General features: G+C 43.9%; 1 protein-coding gene and 1 pseudogene across 10 annotated transcripts in view; both read right to left on the bottom strand.

The window, feature by feature from the left end:
* Positions 1-19,929, bottom strand: part of LOC147610862 (HAD-superfamily hydrolase, subfamily IG, 5'-nucleotidase) — a 118,704-nt gene that overhangs the window by 19,762 nt on the left and 79,013 nt on the right. The window lies entirely within an intron of this gene.
* Positions 13,321-15,799, bottom strand: LOC147610863 (uncharacterized; annotated as a pseudogene).

Below are 19,929 nucleotides of genomic sequence, written 5' to 3'. Positions count from 1 at the left end.
CGGAACCTGACGGACGGAAAAACGCAGGCGACGGAATATGGCAGCCTGCGGACGGAATTTCACAGAAATTTTTCCAGCAGCAGTTCTGCAAGGCCAGCTCCCAGCTCTGATACCAAATGTTGGGTGTTGGACTCACACACTCACACACACAAACCTGCACATTAGGGTTAGGTGCAGGGTAGAGAAGCTCACACACAGAAATGAGAGAGAGAGAGAGAGCCAAAAGTGTGGTATCCACAAAATGCAAGTCAACTCTTGCATGTGTGCCACATCCATATAATATAGAAGTACAAAATATTATATGTTGAGTGTCCTTTCACACTTGATGTCCAAGGGGAAAAACCACATGGGAAAAAGTGCCCTTGGTTAAGCCCTGTTCACACATAGCACTACTATAAGTGAGCATATGCCTACACTTCTTGCCCTTGCATAAAGGAAACAGTGATGCATCTTCTTTGGTCTTGTTCGTGGTTCCTTTGCCAAATTTCTCATTATCTTTTGCTCAAATTTCCAAGATGCTATAGGCTATGTAACACAAAACTACAGTCAAGACCATCCATGAGATAGTAGGATGAGGTGACCATATGTCCTATCATTATTGACCAAGAAGTTTTGTTTATACCAGTACTATAAATTATTGAGGCGTGACATAGTTGCTAGAGATTTGTCATAGTTTATCAACTTTGGTACAAGACTTTAGGATTCCCAATAATCTCACTAGAATAAACTTTTAAGTATAATCGAGATGTCAAGATCTTTGACATTTTCATGAAACATTAGTAAACACAAGTATGATGAGAAATAAGATTTTTTCTTTAGATAATAGTTCTTAATTTAAGTAGAAACACTAAGTTTAGAAACTTCATAAGTTATCTCACATGAATATCCTAATGACTATAGTAATGAATTTAGTCTAGATAAAATATATTTGGTCTACATAAAATAAATCTTCAATTTACCTCACCTGAATATCAAGAACAAACTTAGAAACGACCATAGTAATGAGTTTACTCTAGATAAAGTATATGTTTAAATATCATATTTCCCAAAGAGTTGAAAAGATTAACTTAGAGACTCGAGGTAAACACAAACTTAAAAGAGTCATGGTAATTTGATGTCTGGTGTGTATCTTCTAGATGTGGAAAAGATACATGTTGGAGAATCATTTGCTATAAAGATATGAGATACCTGAAATTTGAAGTATGTTTAGACAATGATGCACATGTCTCACATAAATGGTTTGGCAAGTGGCCTTCTACATTGGATCATACTTAGTCCTTTCTAATCTAGACTACATATTAGGCTTTATGGACGATTTGCCATGCAAGAATTCAGTTGGTTTTTCATTACAAAAGGATTGAACGCTATCCTTACTTTCCTCAATCCTTGCGCCAGCCTTTGTTTGATTCCATCCACCTAGATCAGGTAGATGATGGCCAGTTGGCTTTGTTTGCTCAGTGCTTTTAGCTTCTATGACTGCTTTTTAACAAGTTTGTCTCTTCTTTTAGGACTTCTTTCTTTGTGCAGTGAAAAAATAGAACATAGCCTTTTACACACAAAAAAAAACGTATCTGTGTGTGTGGTGTGTGTGTGTGTTTCGGAGGCCATGCAGGTTGAGAGTTGAGTGATGGCACTTTCTTGCAGTTTCTAAATATGTATATACCGCTCAAATGCATTACGTACAATGTTCAGGGCCTCTGCCATGTAAATAAATGGAGGCTAGTGCGGAACTACATTAATAGCAGTAAGGTGCATATAGTGTATTTGCAGGAGCACAATCAACACTCCTTGGCGGGCCGTGAAGAATATTTTGCTAGGTTTCGTATTTTCTATGCTAGTTCTTTTGCTTTCTCAGGTGTTGCTATGCTTGTACATCATGAGTTGCAGCCACATGTTGCGTACAATGATCCGCAAGGCCGTTTCCTTGTCGTTCAATGTATGCCTAATGGGGAGATTTATGAGTTTGCCTTGGTTTATGCCTCGAAAACTTCTGCTACACGAGCTGAAATGTGGCACCGTTTGACAACCTAGCCTTGGATGGGAAATGCTTTTCTTTGTGGGGATTTTAATAATGCACCTAATCCGGGGGACAATAGTACGCATCGGTCTCATATGCTCTTAAGGGAACATCGCGCTTGGGGTCGTATGCCTGATTCCTTGCACGCATGTGATTTATGACTGCATCTTATGATGGGTCGCACTGGCTATACTTTCCATCACAATGCTCTCACTAGCTATTGGACTCGATTGGATCGATGGTACATGTTGAATTCAGTGCAGTTTGATGCTTTTACCTGCACAATGAGCTTGGATTTCTCGATGCGCTTGTCGGATCATTTACCATGCTGCATGACGTTGCATTTTGGTGTCCCACCGCAGGAAGTGCCATTGCCTTGCAAGAGGCTACTGTTGGTTAATAATAGTTATCTCAAGCAGCTGTTCTTGCCCAATTGGGCTTCGGTCGTCGTATGCAACATGTGGTGCATTGGCTCTATGCGGATGGCTCTGCCCATTGCCTGTTGGCTGATGCTCTCTCTTCCTCTTGGACATTGGGCCGCTCCGTTCGGCAAGGCTGTCCTCTCAGTGCCTTGCTATATGCTATCACCTCAACATCCTCAACCTACATGTTCATGTGCTTCCTCGCAAGGCCATGCTCTTGCCTACTTTCCTGGGATAGCGTCAACCCTGGACACTCATGCTTCCTCACTTGTTTGCCTCTCTCAGGACAACAGCATTTGGGCATTGAACACCAGCTATCTCCGATGTTATTTCCGGGCATTTTCAAGGCCACATTCCTAGCTGTCCTTTTTCTACCCGTTTGATTTCCGATTGGCAACAACTTTTGGCACATTTATCTTGGTCTGGCCACCCTCGGGATCCGGGCAGTTCACTTTGTTAGCATACTCTACACTCGAGTCGAGTCTTTGATTCTCCTCGAGCACTTTTTCAGTCTCGTAAGGCTTATTTTCTACATCGCTTGGGCATTTCTCTGGTGGAAGATGTAGTGGATGACAGTGGCCGCACACTCTTTTCCACAGGCCCAGACACAATTTCACCTGGGGATGCATCACCGGCCTATATGGCATGCTATTGCTGAGTTACTACAGCCTTTCCAGCCGGTGCCTCGCTTGTTTCCTCCTCTTCCACTTCGGTGGATGTCTTCGCCTTTTTCAAATTTTCCTTACTCCAGTCTCTCCAAGATGCCCAGTTTATTGGAGATCTTTCCATGGCCCAGTTGGAAGTGTTTTGTCATTGTTTCTGGTTTTCTGTAGGAGCTGCCCCATGTTGGGGCAGCTATGAATGTACATTGCTTTTATAATAAAACAGTGGTTTTCACAAAGAAAAAAAGGTGTGTTTCGGAGCGTGCGAGGTTCGATGAGATCTGCAGCCGTTGCCACCTTTGCCTCTATGCAACGCCGTCTTTCCTGACTGCAGCGCCCTCTTTGCTGACTGTGTAGCGCCGTCTTTCCTCACTGTGCACTTGCTTCTTGCGCCTTCGCACACAGGCGTCTGCGTGTGTGTCTCTGTTATGCATGTACAGGAGTTTGCTACTCTGTCGAGTCTTCCTGTTCCTGTGTTCTAATGTGTCTTGTTTCCCCTCTGTTGAGTCTTCTTGCACCCTTACCCCTCACGCTTCCATGCTTCCAACCTGCTCTTGTTTGTTGTTTTCTCCTCTGCCCACCTCCTACTCTTCGCTTTTCTTCTCTGTACAACCCTTTGTGTGTGTGTGCTTGTGTGTGTGTGTGTGTGTGTGTGTGTGTGTGGTTTTGCCTTCTTTCAGCAAGAACAGCCTTGGTCTATCATGTTGGCTATTCTGTGTGGTCGTATGCGCACCAATGCTTATGGTCACTGGTTGGTTGATCCATCGGAAGTAGTGCTTGGCAAATTTCAAGGTAAAATCCCTGGTTGTCCATTTTCTACTTCCTTGATTCAGGATTGGAAGAAAGTGCTCTCCCGCATCAAATGGTCTCCCCATCCTGCTTCTATAGCTTCCTCGCTTCGAATGGAAAGCATACATTGGAGTGCTGTTTTTTACTCTCCCCTTGCTGTACAACAACCAATCAGAGCTTACAATCTTATGAAATTGGGCATCCGCTTCATCGATGATGTAGTGGATACTACAGGGCAAATTCTTTCTTTTCCGACAGCTTGCCAACAATACAATCTTGGGATGCATCATAGATCTATATGGAAAGTTATTGCAGATCTCTTACACCCTTTCATTCCGATTCCAACATTGGATGTAAGAGACAGGCTTCAAGATTGGCATCTTCAGTCTTCAGGCTCAAGATTATCCTCTCAATCTTTGCATCAGTTGACTTCTATACAGGCTTATCGATTGATATTACCTCCTCCATGGATTGCTCAACATGCTAATTCTCTTTGGCATCTGGATAAGTCTTTAGCTTGGTGGAAAGCAAAACTGACTTTGATATGGAAGTTGAAAATGCCACTGAAACAGAGACTCTTTCTCTGGAGATGCATTGTTGGTATTTTTCCAGTGGGAGTGAAATTGGCTCAAAGAAGGATTGCCTCTCCTATTTGTCCAAGATGTCATCATACTACTGAGAGTGTTCCGCATTTATTGTGGTCTTGTTCATGTTCCAGAATCCTTCTAGACAAGATCTCCTATTTTTTATCTCTCAGATTTCCTGCACACAGATTCTACAAGTTTTTCTGGATGTTTGGCACCTTATCAGCTTCATTGTCACAGTATTCTCTTTTCTTCCATTGGATCAGATATTGGGCCTTGTGGACCCTCTGGCTACAGCGAAATTATACATATCTGAATTCACCCCTTCAGCAGCCTTATGAGTTCTTCCGAGCCTCGTTGCGGCAGTCTTTATATGATGCCGTGCATGAGGGAGATTTGGATGTTTCTTGTGTTCAGCTTTTCTTTTACTGTTTCTGATAGATAGGGCATAGGCTCTTTTCTTGAGCACTGCCCTGCTCTTGTATACAACTTTTTTACTGCTGTTTTTTGAGTTCTAGGGTTTAGACATCCTCCTGATGCCTAACCCTTTTGTACATTCATGATATAATGCAATTTCAACTGGTTTTACCAAAAAAAAAAGTGTGTGTGTGTGGTTTTGAGGTTTCCCACCTGTAATTAATGACATGAAGCTTTACAAAAAAAAAGTGTGTGTGTGTGTGTGAGAGAGAGAGAGAGGGAGAGAGAAATGGACAGCTACATGGTCTCTCCATAGCCGATATGGTACACAATTTGTAGCACAGGCATACGCTGATGACACATTCGTTTTTCCCAAGAATACAGAGGCTAATGTAAGAACTCTCATGAAAGCATTGTCACTCTATGGTTTGCTGCAAGATTACATGTAAATTTTCAAAAATCAAAGTTACTCCCTTTTAAAGATTATGATTGGCATCAGCTTTTGTGGCCGGGTCAGATCATCCCACCTAAGAGATAGTCAGGCATCTTGGTTATCCCGTTGGTTGGGAATTGTCTTTGAAAGATGAAACTCAATAGGTGATAGCAAAATTGCACTCTTTTTTTTTTTCAAAAAGAGACTTCTATTAAGTATGAAAAAGACATACAACAATCACAACTATAAGCCAAAAAAGAATAGAATCACCCCAATATGTAAGGTGATTTCAACCACTGAGGAGCATCATGCTGTCAAGAAAGACCTATGGGACTAGAGGAAAAGAAAATGCCATGGTCCCACTCTCGCATAAATATAACGCGCTTTGCTTGCGCAGAATGAGAGAGCCCCTGAATGCGAGCCCAAGTAGCGATGCATGATGCCGGGCAATACCTCTACAAATGAAAATAGCAGAGTTTGTACCACTGCCCTCATAAAAAAGCTGCAGACCGGACTAGAAGAGCCAAGCAACTGCCCCCCAAGTCACATGCATGGCTCGGCCACTCAATTTGCCCATAAGTTGGGCTACAGAACCCCAAATGTGCTGTGCAGTGCTGCATCCCCATAAACAATGTTGTACAGTCTCAGAATCTGCCGCACACCTAGGACAAGAAGGTACTACACCGAAAACCGATCTCCACTGATTGGTGGGGAGACCACCATGTAACCAAAATAAATGAGAGATCTGGCTCCTGTATGAGTGCCAAAGTCTATGCCAATATCTGCACTGTATCACTGGAGAAATATCATAGCTCTCCCAATGAGGCCTGAGAGTAGGGATCCTATGCATCTCTCAAGTGAGGAGAAGCCCGGCATTCCGGACGATGCAACTATAAAAAGGAAGGCTTTTCAAAGGATCGAAGGCATCAATCCACTCCCACTCTCCTGGATCCCACTGAAGATACCTGATAGGACTGCCACCATATAACCACAATCACCAAGAGCCATGAGTCACTATCTGAGGAGAAGGGTCAATGAACCAATGCTTCCCTGAACGACCAACAATCCTCACTGGACTAAGCCTAGTATGATGATCTCCTCCATACTACATCTCCTCAATCTCCCTCGAGGCATGATAGAGTAAATGATGCAATCCGTAGCCTCTTGGCCAGGGAGAGCAATGAGCTGCAGAGGTATGCCTATCCTCGAAAAGACTCCCAGCCAACTTGGATGATAGTCTCCATGAAAGGTCCCAAAGAGCCACTCATGCGGAATAGCTGCATCAATCTGATCAATATGAAAGGTCCTAGAGAGCCACTCATGCAAAATTGCACTCTAAAATAGAAGACTGGAAATTATCTCCATGGCCTTTACATGTGCGGTTGCGTATAGTATAGTCAATAATCATGGCATATGTTCAGTTCTATCTTCCGCTTTTACCTTGGTCCAACAAACCGAATGATAATTTCATGTTTAAAGCAATGGAATGCTTGTGGAAAACCAAGGCAGATAGAAAAGGGTTATGTTTGTTAAGGCATGACCTTATTTGTTCCCCCAAAATGCATGGTGGGCTCAATGTCCTTAACATTCATTATCATATACTAGCACTTTTCTACCTTCATTTATAGAGCAAGTCAAGCCATGGGCACACATGCTGGGAGCTCTGTGCATTAACATGCAAACAAATGCATATGGTCATTGGATCATCAATTATGATGATATAATCTTTGGACATTTTCATGGTCGGATTCCAAGCTCTCCATATTCAACTACTCTCATTCAAGATTGGCAAGCTATATTGTGTCACTTGCAATGGTCAGGTAGGCCTCCAAATCAAGGAAACTCACTTCTTTTACAAAGTATTCATTGGGGCAGGGTGTTTGATCCACCACTTGCTTTGCCTCAACCAAGAAAGGCCTACAATCTTTCTACATTGGGAATTCATTGCGTATGCGATATTGTGGATGAAAATAGTTATGTTCTTACCTTCCCACATGCAGTCAAGCAATGCTAGGGATGCACCACAAGCCAATCTGGAGATTCATTTTGGAAATAATGCAGCCCTTTCAACCAGTGGCCTAGTCCCAATGCTTGAGGAATCACTCAGAATCCAAGATTGGCGTTTTGATAGGCAACTTCCACTCTAGTATCATTTGCCAATTTGTCTGCAGCTAAGGCTTATAAGTTGCTCTTACCACCTCCATGGATTGAGGATCATGCAAATCGCCTCTGGCATATGTCAAAATCTCTTGCTTGGTGGAAAATTGCATTGAAAAGAATTTGGAAGAGTAGTTTGCCCCTCAAGGAACAGTTGTTTCTGTGGAGATGTCTGGTTGGAGTATTCCCAATTGGATCTCTTTTGGTACAAAGGTGCATTGCCACTGCTTCTTGTAGGCGGTGTGCCTCACCTTCTATGATATTGTTCGCACTCTCGCGATTTTCTTGACGATTTGTCTACACATCTTCGGGCTTGTTTTCTAGGGAGGCGTTTTGATCGAATGTTCTAGCTTTTTGGTTGCCTTTCTCCTCCCCTACCAGACTATACAGACTTCCTTGACTGGACGAGATTCCAAGCTTTGTGGACTATCTATCATGCTCGAAATTAGATGCTCTTCTCTGGAGATTCTATCCGGTTGTTTGTTTATTTCCAAAGAGCCCTTTTCCAATCCCTCTGAGATTCTCATCAAATTGGAGGACTAACCTTCTAGCAATTAGAAGTGTTTTCACACTGTTTCTGATATAAGTAGTAGCTATCCTCATCTAGGACAACTATGAATGTATTTTCTCTTCTTTCTTAATGAGACAATGGTTTCACTAAAAAGTGTCTGTGTGAGAGAATCTATGTAAGCCCAGCATGGTGTGCGTAACAGACTCAACCACGTGTCCAAGAGATAAAGATATAGAGAGAGAGGGGAGAGAGAGAAGGAAATAGGGATCTTGCACAGTACACCACATTGAGCGGGGAACAAGCCCCGCCCCCTTTCAAGAACAATCCACGGGCATGCTGACCAGGATTGAGCACACCACGGGGATGACCCACAAGTATCTCCCACCGGGCTAGTACCAAATCCAAATCCAATGAATCCAAGTCCAAATCAAATCCAAACCCAAGTCCAGATCAAGTCCAAGTCCAAATCCATGTCTAAGCTATATGTCTAAGTTCCATGTTTATGTCCAAGTTCATATCCAAGTTTAAGTAGTCCAAGTTCCCATGAGTAATCTCCCAAACCTTGTCGATGATGAAAACTATGGAAAAGCTCTTTCTGGCAAGAAAACTGATATAAAACCTGTTTTAATTGTTTTTGGGCGATAAAAACCTCCAAAACGCAGTTTTTAGGGTTTTTGGAGCAATTTTAGGGTTTTTGAAATTTCTATCCATACATGTCTGCACAGCTCTGTACATGTCTACACAACTCCGTACACGCGTCTGTATCGCCCATGCATATGCCCGTACAAGTCTAGGGCTGACCGTACATCTAAAAAGCAAGTTGGAGAAGGTGTTGATGGCGAAGAAGAAGCTCTCCACGATCATAATGATGCCCACACACACTCCACGATCTCCTTCAATCTTCAATGATCTTGTTCATGGAACTACAAAAGAGTCCAATCCTTTTTATACTTGTAAGAGACCTCGCTTTTTGCCAAAAAGCCTTCATGCTTTTCTTTTGCCTTTTTATGCTTTGCTTTCTCTTTTTGCCTTTGCTTTTGCTCTTTTTACTTTTATTAATAAAATATTACTCAACTTTTGGTGCTTACAGCTACTTTTTGAGAAAGCGCCTTTTAGGTTTTTGGTCCAGCTCAGTCTCCTCTTTCCAATGGTGCAACCTGTTTGACTTTTTGCTTTTTCCTGCTTTTTTTAACCAAGAATGGTGTTTTTTCTTAATCAAACCTTATGGACCCTGTCCCCATGTCTTCTTGCCCCTGTATGGTGTCTGGGCATGGATTTCATCATGTGAAATAGAGCTAGGAGGGCCAAATAGTTACAATGTGTGTGTGTGTGTGCGCGCACGTGTGGTGTGTGTGTGGAGTTGTGATCTATGAGTTACCTACTCGCCTGCCATCACTATGAAAACAGAACGTGCTACTCGCTTGTTTTTTGTTGCTCCTGTTTGCCATCGTCCTCCTCCATCTCTTCCTTCTACTGGTTGTCCATCTCGCTTGTTATTTCCTGCTCGCTATCTGATCTTCTCCCTTCCAGCTAGCTATCGATTGTTCCTATAGATTTTTTTTGTTGGCTCTCGACTACTCTTGCTACCCCTGCATCTGTTCATCGTCTCCTGCTCCTACTCACTATCATCTCTTCTTTCTACTCTATGGTTTCTCGTGTCCCTTTCTTTTGCCTCGTCTTTGCTGAAGCCTATTTCTTCTTGTTAATACTTGCTGCTTCTCTCAAATGGCTTCTCCTACTGAAGTATACAAACGTAGAGATCCCTCTGTTGAGTCCAAGAGAAGAAACATAGGAGGAGACTCTCAATGCTTTGAATTGCCCCCCTCCCGTTGCTCCAATCCCGATCTTGAACGTTTTTGTGTACACCTTGAAGAAGGTTTTGATGAGATCAAGAAAGCTTGGGATGAGCCTATCCCGGAGTTTCATTTGCGGGTTCCTAGTCAAGTATTACTAGACCTTGTGAGGAAACTCTTGCAGAGAGCTGTGATCCTTTTTTTCCCTGGAAAGATGCCTGCTACTGATGTTGGGCAGTGGCTTAAAGCCATGATTGGAGGATGCTTTGTTGAGGGTTGCTACTTTGCTGCTCGAGGCTTTTATGAGGTTCTACTTATTGATCCATAGCATAAACAAACTATTTTGAAAAAGTCGCCTCTTTTTTTTGGGTAGCAGATGTGCATGTATACCCATGATCGCCTACAAAGGATTAAAGCTTCATCAAACATAGATGCCCTGTGTGGGTGGAAGTTGTTGAGCTTCCTATTTATATGCGCCCTGCTTTACCTTTTCTGGCAGAATCATTGGGCAAAGTGGTTTTCCCTCCAAGGTCTTCTGGAAGTGTCAATAGATTTTGCATCCTTTGGGATACAAATAAACCAACCCCTTCCCAAGTGGCTTTGGATGTTGAGCTGCCTGGACTTCAGACACAGGAAGCTTTCTTCAAGCTCAAATGGGGCAATTTTGCTGGCTCCAGTTTTTCTTGCAGAAAAGTTTGTGCGACAGTTCAACAGTTCAAGGCAAACAAACAAAACACAATTCTCCTTGTACGAAAAGTGTTAAGTGTCCAAAACACGGACAATAAATTGCAAGAAGCAACAACTTTGCAAAACTCAAAGTATACTTGGCTTTTCTTTGCCAGGTTCATCATGAAGCCCAAAGAAATATCTCCTTAGCATACACATAAGGTGTCTTGAGATATAGCCCCACATAGCTTGCTCGTAAACTTGATTTATAATCCACAATAATCCATATGGAAAGAGTGCAGAGTACGAGCACATAAAACCAACTCCATATTCTAAGGATAAAATATGTGAATCCATAAATCCCTAGACCAAGCTGTCTACTGCTCATGACTGCTTCCACAAGCTCAATAGAAAAACTATTGATCAATGGAGTCCATAAATCCCTAGACCAAGCTGTCTACTGCTCATGACTGCTTCCACAAGCTCAATAGAAAAACTATTGATCAATGGAGTCCCCAGTTCAAATCTTTTCTCTTTCTCACTGTTAAAAGGAAGCCTCCACTTCCGAGAAAGCCTATGCTCTGATACCACTGTCAAAAGCAAGGAAGGGGACACCCAGAACGATAGTACAGACCAACACTTCAAATACCAGACAGAGCATGATAACACAGTGGAAGAACCATAAATAATACAATAACACCGCACTGAACTAGAACGGCCGGCCCCCAATAGGAACTTCTTTATTCACATAGAAGCTTTTACAAGATACCAAGCTGCGGGTGCATAGAGCACCAAAACTGTCCCAAAACAGTCCCCAAAACTCAGCTCAAAAACCATCCATAAATCAGCCCGGAACAGAGCCAAAAACAGCCCCGAACTCCACGCCAAATCAGCCCCAGAGGAGCTCTCAAATCAGCCCCAAAAACAGTCCCAAATCAGCCCAAAACTGAGTCGACCAGCCCTGTCAGGCTCTGGGAGAAAACGACCAGCCATCTGGCTGCCCTGTAAGAAGTCGACCAGCTCTATGGCTGCCCTAGAAGAAGTCGACCAACTTTATGGCTGTCCTGGAAGGAGTCGACCAGCCCTCTAGGAGGTAAGGAGTCGACCAGCCCTGTAGGAGGTAAGGAGCAAGTCGGCCAAGAGAGGAGAGAGAAATGAAATGTTATATTAACGTCTTCAAAAGGCCAAAGTGACCTAGGAGATCACAGTTACAACCATGTGACATCTGATACACTGTCTGGAAAAGAAAAGAAAGAACTGAAAGTAAGTATCTAGCCCTACAATACATCAGTAGGGAGCATCCTGAAGCAGCAACTAGGGAGAGTGGGAAGCTAATGCTACTAGTCAAAATGGGGTACACGAGTACATGGATACATGAATACATGAATATGGGGGAGTACAAAAGTGACAGTGAGTACAACATTATATGGCTGGAGTGGTAATCATCTTAGGAGCTCTAGCATAGGTCTCTGCCGGATGGCTTGGATATCTGCCATAGTGAGATGCCTAGTCAGACAAGCCCGATGCCTCGCAATGATGCTCTCAATCCTCTGGTGTAGGCACCATCTCCGATGTGAGGATCCGCGAACCCTCGGGCGTCTGGATCTGCCCAATTGGATAGCTCTCTCAACTAGAGTCCCACAGGGTGCCTGCTGCTTGGTTGTCGGCTGTGTCCCCTCCCGGGTAGTCCCTCTAAAGAAGTCAGTAATCTATCTCTGTGTGGACTCCCTGCCAGTCGGGCATCTGCTCGTGATAATGGACTCTCTGAGCCTGTGGATCTCCAAGAGATAAAAACCCAAGCATCTCTGATCACAATACACCATGACTCTAGCCAGTGGTCCAAATCCCTCTCTCAAAAGGCAATGGTAGCGGCCTCGAATCTCATAATATGCTGTGCAGCAACACATGTAGTGCTCCTCCGTCTCTGGCTCTATCCAACAAATCTGACAAATCCTGTCTCCTGGAGGTATGCCTCTAAATTTGTCTGTCTCTATCGCTAACTGATGTGAAGAGGTGCGGATATGCCCAATGGCGCACCTCAATCCATGAGAAACATGGGTATCCATGTAGCTCGGTCTAAGTATAAAGCCATCCTCAGTGGTGTGGAGAAGATGGTCTCTATAGAAAGCCATCTTCGTCCCCAACTCCTGTGAGGGCTCTAGCCATGTCCTCCAAGTGTCCAACTGAATGAGGTCCTGTCTGATGACTCTACTAATCTCAGAATGTGTCAAGGTGAGAGAGGGTGCCTCCAGAGAGTACTGGAAGGGTGGAAGTCTGTCTAAACTGAATCCATGGAGCTCAAACCAGGATGCTATCTGCGCATACCAACATGAAGTGTCTCCCTCCATGGCTAGCTGATGAGAGGACTCTAACGCAAGTCGTGTATACCGGTGCCCGGGAAGCTCCCAGGTGCTATGAATAAAGGACACTGATCTGGCAAGAGCCTCGACTACGATCAGTGGTGCTCCCATCTCGGCTCTGATAATCTCATGGGGTACCCAGGCCTTAGCCCGAATCATCCTGGAGATCATGGACACAAGTGGTCTCTCCATCGATCTCCATCCATCGTATGTGCGTCCTGATCGACTGTGACGATCTAGGCTAGGCCCCCAGATCTGTACTCCATATAGCATCGCCGATGTGACCAGCGTGTCAAAAAGCCACAGCTTAGTGTGCATGGCTCTTGAAACTGTACCTGTGATGAGCACATCCTCTCTAGACCTCCTAGTGCTGCATATCCTCTAGTCAGTCTGGCCTCTGCTGCCCCCCTTATGGAAAATGTGGGCCCAATGAACACCACTCCAAGATATGTGTATGAGTCAACATACTCCACTGTCTCCTGCCCATATGTGAAAATACGCGCTGATCTCTAGACCCACTGAGCTGTAGTATTAAACACCATAACCTTGGTCTTACCAAGGTTAACTCAGAGCCCATTGTCCTATGCATAAGCATGTAAAGTATCCAAGTGCCTCTGCATACCCTCTGGTGAGTCTGCTATAAGCACAATATCATCAGCATATAAGAGCAAAGGTATCCAACTGCCAGCCAACTGGGCTCCTCTGTCATCAATGTATAGGCCAAATAGAGTCGGAGAGAGTGGGCAGCCCTGTTTCACCCCTATAGTGGAGTGCACTGGCTGGGAGAGACCTTCTGAAGTCCACACCTGCCCAACTACTGTCTCATAAAGTGCCATAATACCCCAAATGAGCTCACATGGAACCCCCAAGTCTTGCAGCCTGCGCATCAGTCTAGCTCTGGGCACTGTGTCAAAGGCCTTGCGGAAATCCACAAAGCCACAGTAGATCCTCCTCCCATGTGCTCTGCCCTCCTCAATGATAGCCCTGAGGGTAAAGATATGATCCAAAGTAGAGAATCTCCTCCTGAAACCTGCCTGTCCCTGAGCTCGGACCCCTTGTCTCTCTGCCCATCTGCTCAACTCCTGCTCAAGAATAGAGGCATATAGCTTGGCCAACGAGTGACCAATCATAATGGTACGGTAGTCAGTCGGCAGGCTCAGATCTCCAGACTTGAGTACCGGCACAATTGTGGAAGTACTCCAAGTCCCAGGAAACCCCTCACACATGGCTCCATTAAACATGAGAGCTAGCAAGTCTGCAATCATATCTCTTGCATGTATGAAATGCTCGGCTACAATGCCCTCATCATCCTGTGCCCTCCCTGTGTGCAATCTGTTGATGGCCCTCCTCACCATCTCTGTTGTGAAGAAGGTAGAAGTGGGTGGACAACGCTCTGGAGGATTCGGTAGTGGTGGCTGCTCTGGTACTGTGTAGAGGGAGGCTGCATACTCGCCCCATGTATCTGGAGAGGTAATGGCCGGAGGCGGGGGGTCCTCTCTAAGCAATCTCCAGGCCTCCCAAGAATCCTCACTCAAAAACAGCTGATACATGTCTCTCTCCAACCGAGCTAAGAATGCTCTCTTCTTCCACCAAATGAGGCATCGGAAGATGATGCGTGACTGTCTATATGTAGTAACACCTGTGGCCACATCTCTCTGTAGCCGGGCTCTAAGCTCCCTACAGTCATCATCATACCAACTATTCTGGGGCATGCTCCCAGGACGTGGTCGTACTGTGGGCTGCGTGTGTCAGTTGTATGCAAAGCCTCTGTCAGGATCTGTGTGAGCTCTGCTAATGGCCTCTGTGGATCCTCTGCACTCAACAAGCTGTAGATCTCTGCAGAGTATACTCCATCAGTCTCTCTACAGAAGGTATGTCTCGGGTGATAGGAGGACTGCCCAACCTAGCAGGTACTGTAGTGGAAATCCACCGTAATGGAGAGAAGTGCATGATCCACCGTAACTCCGATGGGCCTAGGGCCAAACGCAAAATCCTGGATACTCAGGATGAAGGCTAGCGAGACGAAAACATAATCCACTGTGCTGTCCCCATGTCTGTGTGGAAAGCAAGTAAAGCCACTGGCAAGTGGATACCTCTCTAGGCCATTTAAAATGGACAGCCCATGTGCAGTCCCCATCTCCAAGAGGTATCTCCCATACTCAATACACTCCACCTCATCCTGTGATCTCCGGGTCGACCACATCTCCTCCACATCTCTCTCTCTCAACATCTCCTCTGAAGTGTCAAAGAAGGAGGTCTGGTACTGAGCCGTTCGAGCATTAAAGTCCCCAAGTATGATAACATCTCCCTCCCTGGAGAACTCCCATATGTCCTCATCTAGAATCATATATGGAGATTGCCCCTTGGGCGTTGCATAATGAGATGTGCTGGGTGGAAAGTAACATATAGCAATGTATAGGGGTCTACCCTCATCTGCCCTCACTCTGACCCACATGTACCTCGCGCTCTCATCACAGCGCATAACATGGATGAGTGGTTGAAGCTCCTCTCTAAAAAGAACTGCAACTCCTCCAGATCCGCGACCACCATGCTTCGAACGGGCCTCTTGTCTACAAGTCGTCTCCCATCTATATCCCGCCACTCTCGGTAATGTGCTGCCTGGGGCCTGATGTGTCTCCGAGTAGAAGATGATGTCCCTGTCTCTGAAGCTGTCCTCAAAGGCCCCCACATCCAGTCTCAATGCTCCGTTGCAGTTCCATACTGTAGGTCTCAAACTGGTCCCATAGGTCTCACACTGTCAAGTGGTGCGTCTCTCTAGCATCACCACTCTGCCTCCTCTATAAAATGCTAGCTACTCCATGGGATGCACCTCTCCAAAAACAGCCCCAATCCCTTCTTAACACTAGCTATATTTGCAACACTTTTCCCTTTCTGCCCAAAATGTCCTACTATCATTCATAAACCACCAGTTGTGGCCCAACCTCCGCTGTCGTAAGTTTCACCTTCTAATTCTACTACAAATGCCATTCTTGTGTCGCCCTATGCTACTTTGGCTAAGCAGCAAGAAAAACCGAAAGGCTCATAACCCGTGGGCCGTAGTTAATCAACAAGCCTCCACCAATAAGGTTGTGCCATCTACCAAGTCTAAAGGGAAAAGTATAGTGGATCAAGATGGTTTTATTGCCCCAAAAAACACTTTCAGGACGCCTTTCTACAAAACCCGTAATTGGACCAAGACTAAAGAGAATGTAGCTCACAATATGACTTCTTTAGTGACTAATGCTCTCAATGCAAAAGCAAATCCCGCTGCCAATGCGATCTCACGTAATTGGGTTCAAGTTTGTACTCGAGGTACTCAGCTCTCTGATAAGCATGATGTTATTCGGAACGTATTGCGGGATCCAGGGGGGTCTGCGCATATGGTTGAGATGCTGATCAAGCAAATTTTACAGTCTACAGTAGCTTATAATGATCCAGATGGCAAACTGATTGTTTTGTAGTGCATGCTCAATGGGGAGCTCCATGTGTTTGGCTCTATATATGCCCCTACAATTTCAGCCCCGCAAACTCTTTTGTGGCATTTTTTGAGTCGGTATCATTGCTTGTCCAATGCTCTTATTTGTGGGGATTTTAATAACTTCCCTTCTCCTTAGGACAGTACTCGAGGTCATTCTCATATGCTTGCTTCTGAGAAAGTCGCCTAGAGATACGTCGTGCTTGATCTTGGATTGAGAGATTTATGGACAGAGACTCCTCTTGATAAGAGAGGTTTTACTTTTCGCCATAATGCGCATTCAGATTATTGTGCAAGATTGGATCCTTGGTACCTCTTTCACGTAGATTATGTTGACACTTTTATGTGTCGTATGTGGATTCATTACTCTCTGAACCTTCTGATCATGCACCAGTTTGGTTGGGTTTGATATGCCTCTTTACCCACCACTAAACAGCTTCTAATGGAGAACAATTCCTCTCTCTCACATGCATTGTTTCCGGATATGACTGTTGATGTCATTGATGTGTTACAGGCTGAAATGTATAAGAACATGAACGTTGCATGGTATCATTTTGATGCCCGTACACAAACGATTATCATTGAATATGGAAAATGGTACTTGGGGGAAGAAAACAACGCATATATCAGCTGAAAAATATGTTGCGGTTTCTAGCGGAGACTAGTCATACTCGCATGCTATCCGAGAAAGAGGAGCATCATATTGTCTATGCAAAGCATGCATTGGCTCTCAATGACCATGGAAATTGCAGAAATGGCAAGTTAGATCACGCGAAAAACCCCTTTTAGATAAGGGTTGCTTATCTAAAGCATTTTTCAAGTGCTTGCATTTTACGAGACAAAAACAATGTTATAACTAAGTGATGACAGAGGATGGTAATTTGACACAAGACATAGGCAATGGGACACATGACCATATACCAACTAGAGCATAAATGTGTTTTACATTTTCAGCATGTTTTTGCAACACCGCCCCAAATGACTCCTAATATTCATAGGGCTCGACAAAATCTTTTCTCATGTTTCCAGCATTGTAGATATGAATGAAGCGGTTGATTTGGAGACCAGGTTTTCAGCTATGGAACTGAACAGGATAGTTGTTATGTGTACACATGTACATGGCTCATTATCCAAGGCTGACCCTCATAGCCAGCAGATAAATAGCTAGATTAGGGCTCATGCTAGGGCCAGGCAAGCACAAAAGATAGTCCAAAGGACAAGGACCCTATCGGCCAATTTTGGAGTGTAGTCACTTTTGCTTATGATCAATGAGGCTTGGAATTCAGGCGTCATGCCTTCTCCCTAGCAAGAGAGACTAGTAAGAGTACTACCAAAAAAGGATTTGTGGAAAAATTTTCTAATTGGCACTCTATTACCTTGATGCCAACGATTTATAAATTGATCAATAAGATGATCACTAATCGCCTCAAAAAGATCGTAAATAGGGGTGTGCCTCATAGACAAATAACATAAAATGTTGCTAATGTCTATGTTGGCATAGAGTATGAAAAATATAACAAGCAAGATGTGATCTTATTCCAGGTTGCTATTGCTAAGCCTTTTGATACAGTCCAATGGGTTTACATTGTAGAAGTCAACGGCAAAGTTAGGCTTTAGTCCAAAAATGCATAACACAATTTATTGGTTGCAACGAGATAGCACTGCCAAATGCATTTTGGGAAAAGGCTTATCCTCTCTATGAGTTTTCAGTAGATCTGTTCGACAAGGTTGCGCTCTCAGTTTGTTGTTCTATGCTATTGCTACTCATCCCTTCTTGACATATATGGATAAGCTCAGTGAGGCTAGCAGATTACATCTTCAGCTGCCTGATGGTCGGCATTTGGTTGCTTAGGCATATGCTAACGACTCTTTCTTCTTTCCTGAGAATACACAATTAGATATGCAATATCTCATGAATGCCTTGCATATGTTTGGAATGGCAACAGGTCTTTTTATCAATTTTAAAAAATCAAAATTGTTGCCTCTTAGCCAAGCTGATTGGCACTGCATTCTATAGCTTGGGCAAATCATATCGCCTACACAACATGTCAGACATTCGGGATATCTTGTTGGATGGAATCTTCCACTTCGTGATGCTACAGATTGGGAGCTACAAAAACTTCTGATATAAGTTGGAAGATTGGAAACTCTCTACTTGGCCACTTCATGTCATATTAAGAATAGTTCAATCGATTTTGATGGCTTACGTTCAGCTTTTTCTCCCTCTTCTATCATGGTCTAAAAACCAAATCTCTTGTTTTTATGACAACAAGCATTGAGATCTTTTGACAAAATTCTCATTATAAGGCCACCTTGTGTCTACTTAAGTATGAGGTCATATGCTCACCGAAAATGCATGGAGGGCTCAACATCAAAATATCCATTATCATGTTTTGGCACGCAAAGCTACTCTGCTTCCGACTTTTCACGTGCACGAATAGACTTGGACGCTTATGATTGCAGCTTTCTACTTTAATGTAAACACAGATGCATTCAGCAAATGGCAGCTAACTCACTGGGAACTTTTATTTGGCTATGTGGAGGGTAAGATTTATGGATGCCCTTTTGCAAACTAGAAGCTTGTTCTACAATATATTCAACGGTCTAGTAGGACCTCCTAAGACTGGCAATACCTTGAGACAAGAAAGTGTCTTTTGGAGCCGTGCATTTCTTGCTCCTTTGGTTCTCCGTTCCCCACGGCGAGCTTACTTTCTTTCTACAAAAGGCATTCGCGTTTGCCAAGATAGTGTTGATGCTTAAGAAAATGTTATGTCCTTTCCTCAAGCTCAAAGCCATTGGCAGTTGGGTATGCACTACAAACCTTTATGGTGCATGTTACAAGAACACTTGCAGCATTTTACTCCTCTTACGGTTGTTCCGGATGGTGAAAGGACAAATGATTGGATTTTCCATAAAGCAAATCCCGGAACCTTATCCTAGTTTCTCTTTCTCTCAAGTTTCGGCTTCTTTGATCTACAGGTTGATTATTCCTGCGCCTTGGTTTGTCAATCGAGTTACTAAGATTTGGCTCCTCACTAAGACAGCTCATTGCTGGAAACAAAGCCTGAAGAAAATCTAGCATAGTAAATTGCCACTCAAATCTAGATTATTTTTATGGCGATGCTTGTTGGGAGTTCTGCCAATTGGAGAATTTCTTGAAAAAAGACACATAGCTCCTTCTTGTCGCTGCATAAAGGAAACAGTGATGCATCTTCTTTGGTCTTGTCCAAAGACCTAAAGTTTCCTTCGACAAATTTCACATTCTCTTAAACTCATATTCCCAGAGTATTCCTTCTCTAGATATTTTTGGCTTTTTGGGAGGTGGCCTTCTAGATGGGATCGGCCCTTTCTAATCTACACTAGATATTTGGCTTTGTAGACAATATGGCATGCAAGAAATCAGTTGGTTTTTCATTCCATAAGGATTGCACGCTATAACTACTTTCGTCAATCCTTGTGTAAGTCTTTGTTTGACAGCATCCATCTACATCAAATCGATGATGGCCAGTTGGCTTTGTTTTTAACTCCTAGCACCCGTCTTGTCCCAACTCTCAAGCATACCGTTGTCTCCACTCAGCAACAACTCTAACGGAAATGTCCCTAACCAAACACCCTGGTCTTCCTTTAAGTGTAACATGCGTGC

Source organism: Cibotium barometz, chromosome 48 (assembly GCF_041138505.1).
Source record: "Cibotium barometz isolate CiBa-2024 chromosome 48, ASM4113850v1, whole genome shotgun sequence".
In the NCBI taxonomy this organism is placed as follows: Eukaryota; Viridiplantae; Streptophyta; class Polypodiopsida; order Cyatheales; family Cibotiaceae; genus Cibotium; species Cibotium barometz.
The sequence above is the reverse complement of the archived record's forward strand: the minus strand, read 5'-3'. Positions and strand labels throughout refer to the sequence as shown.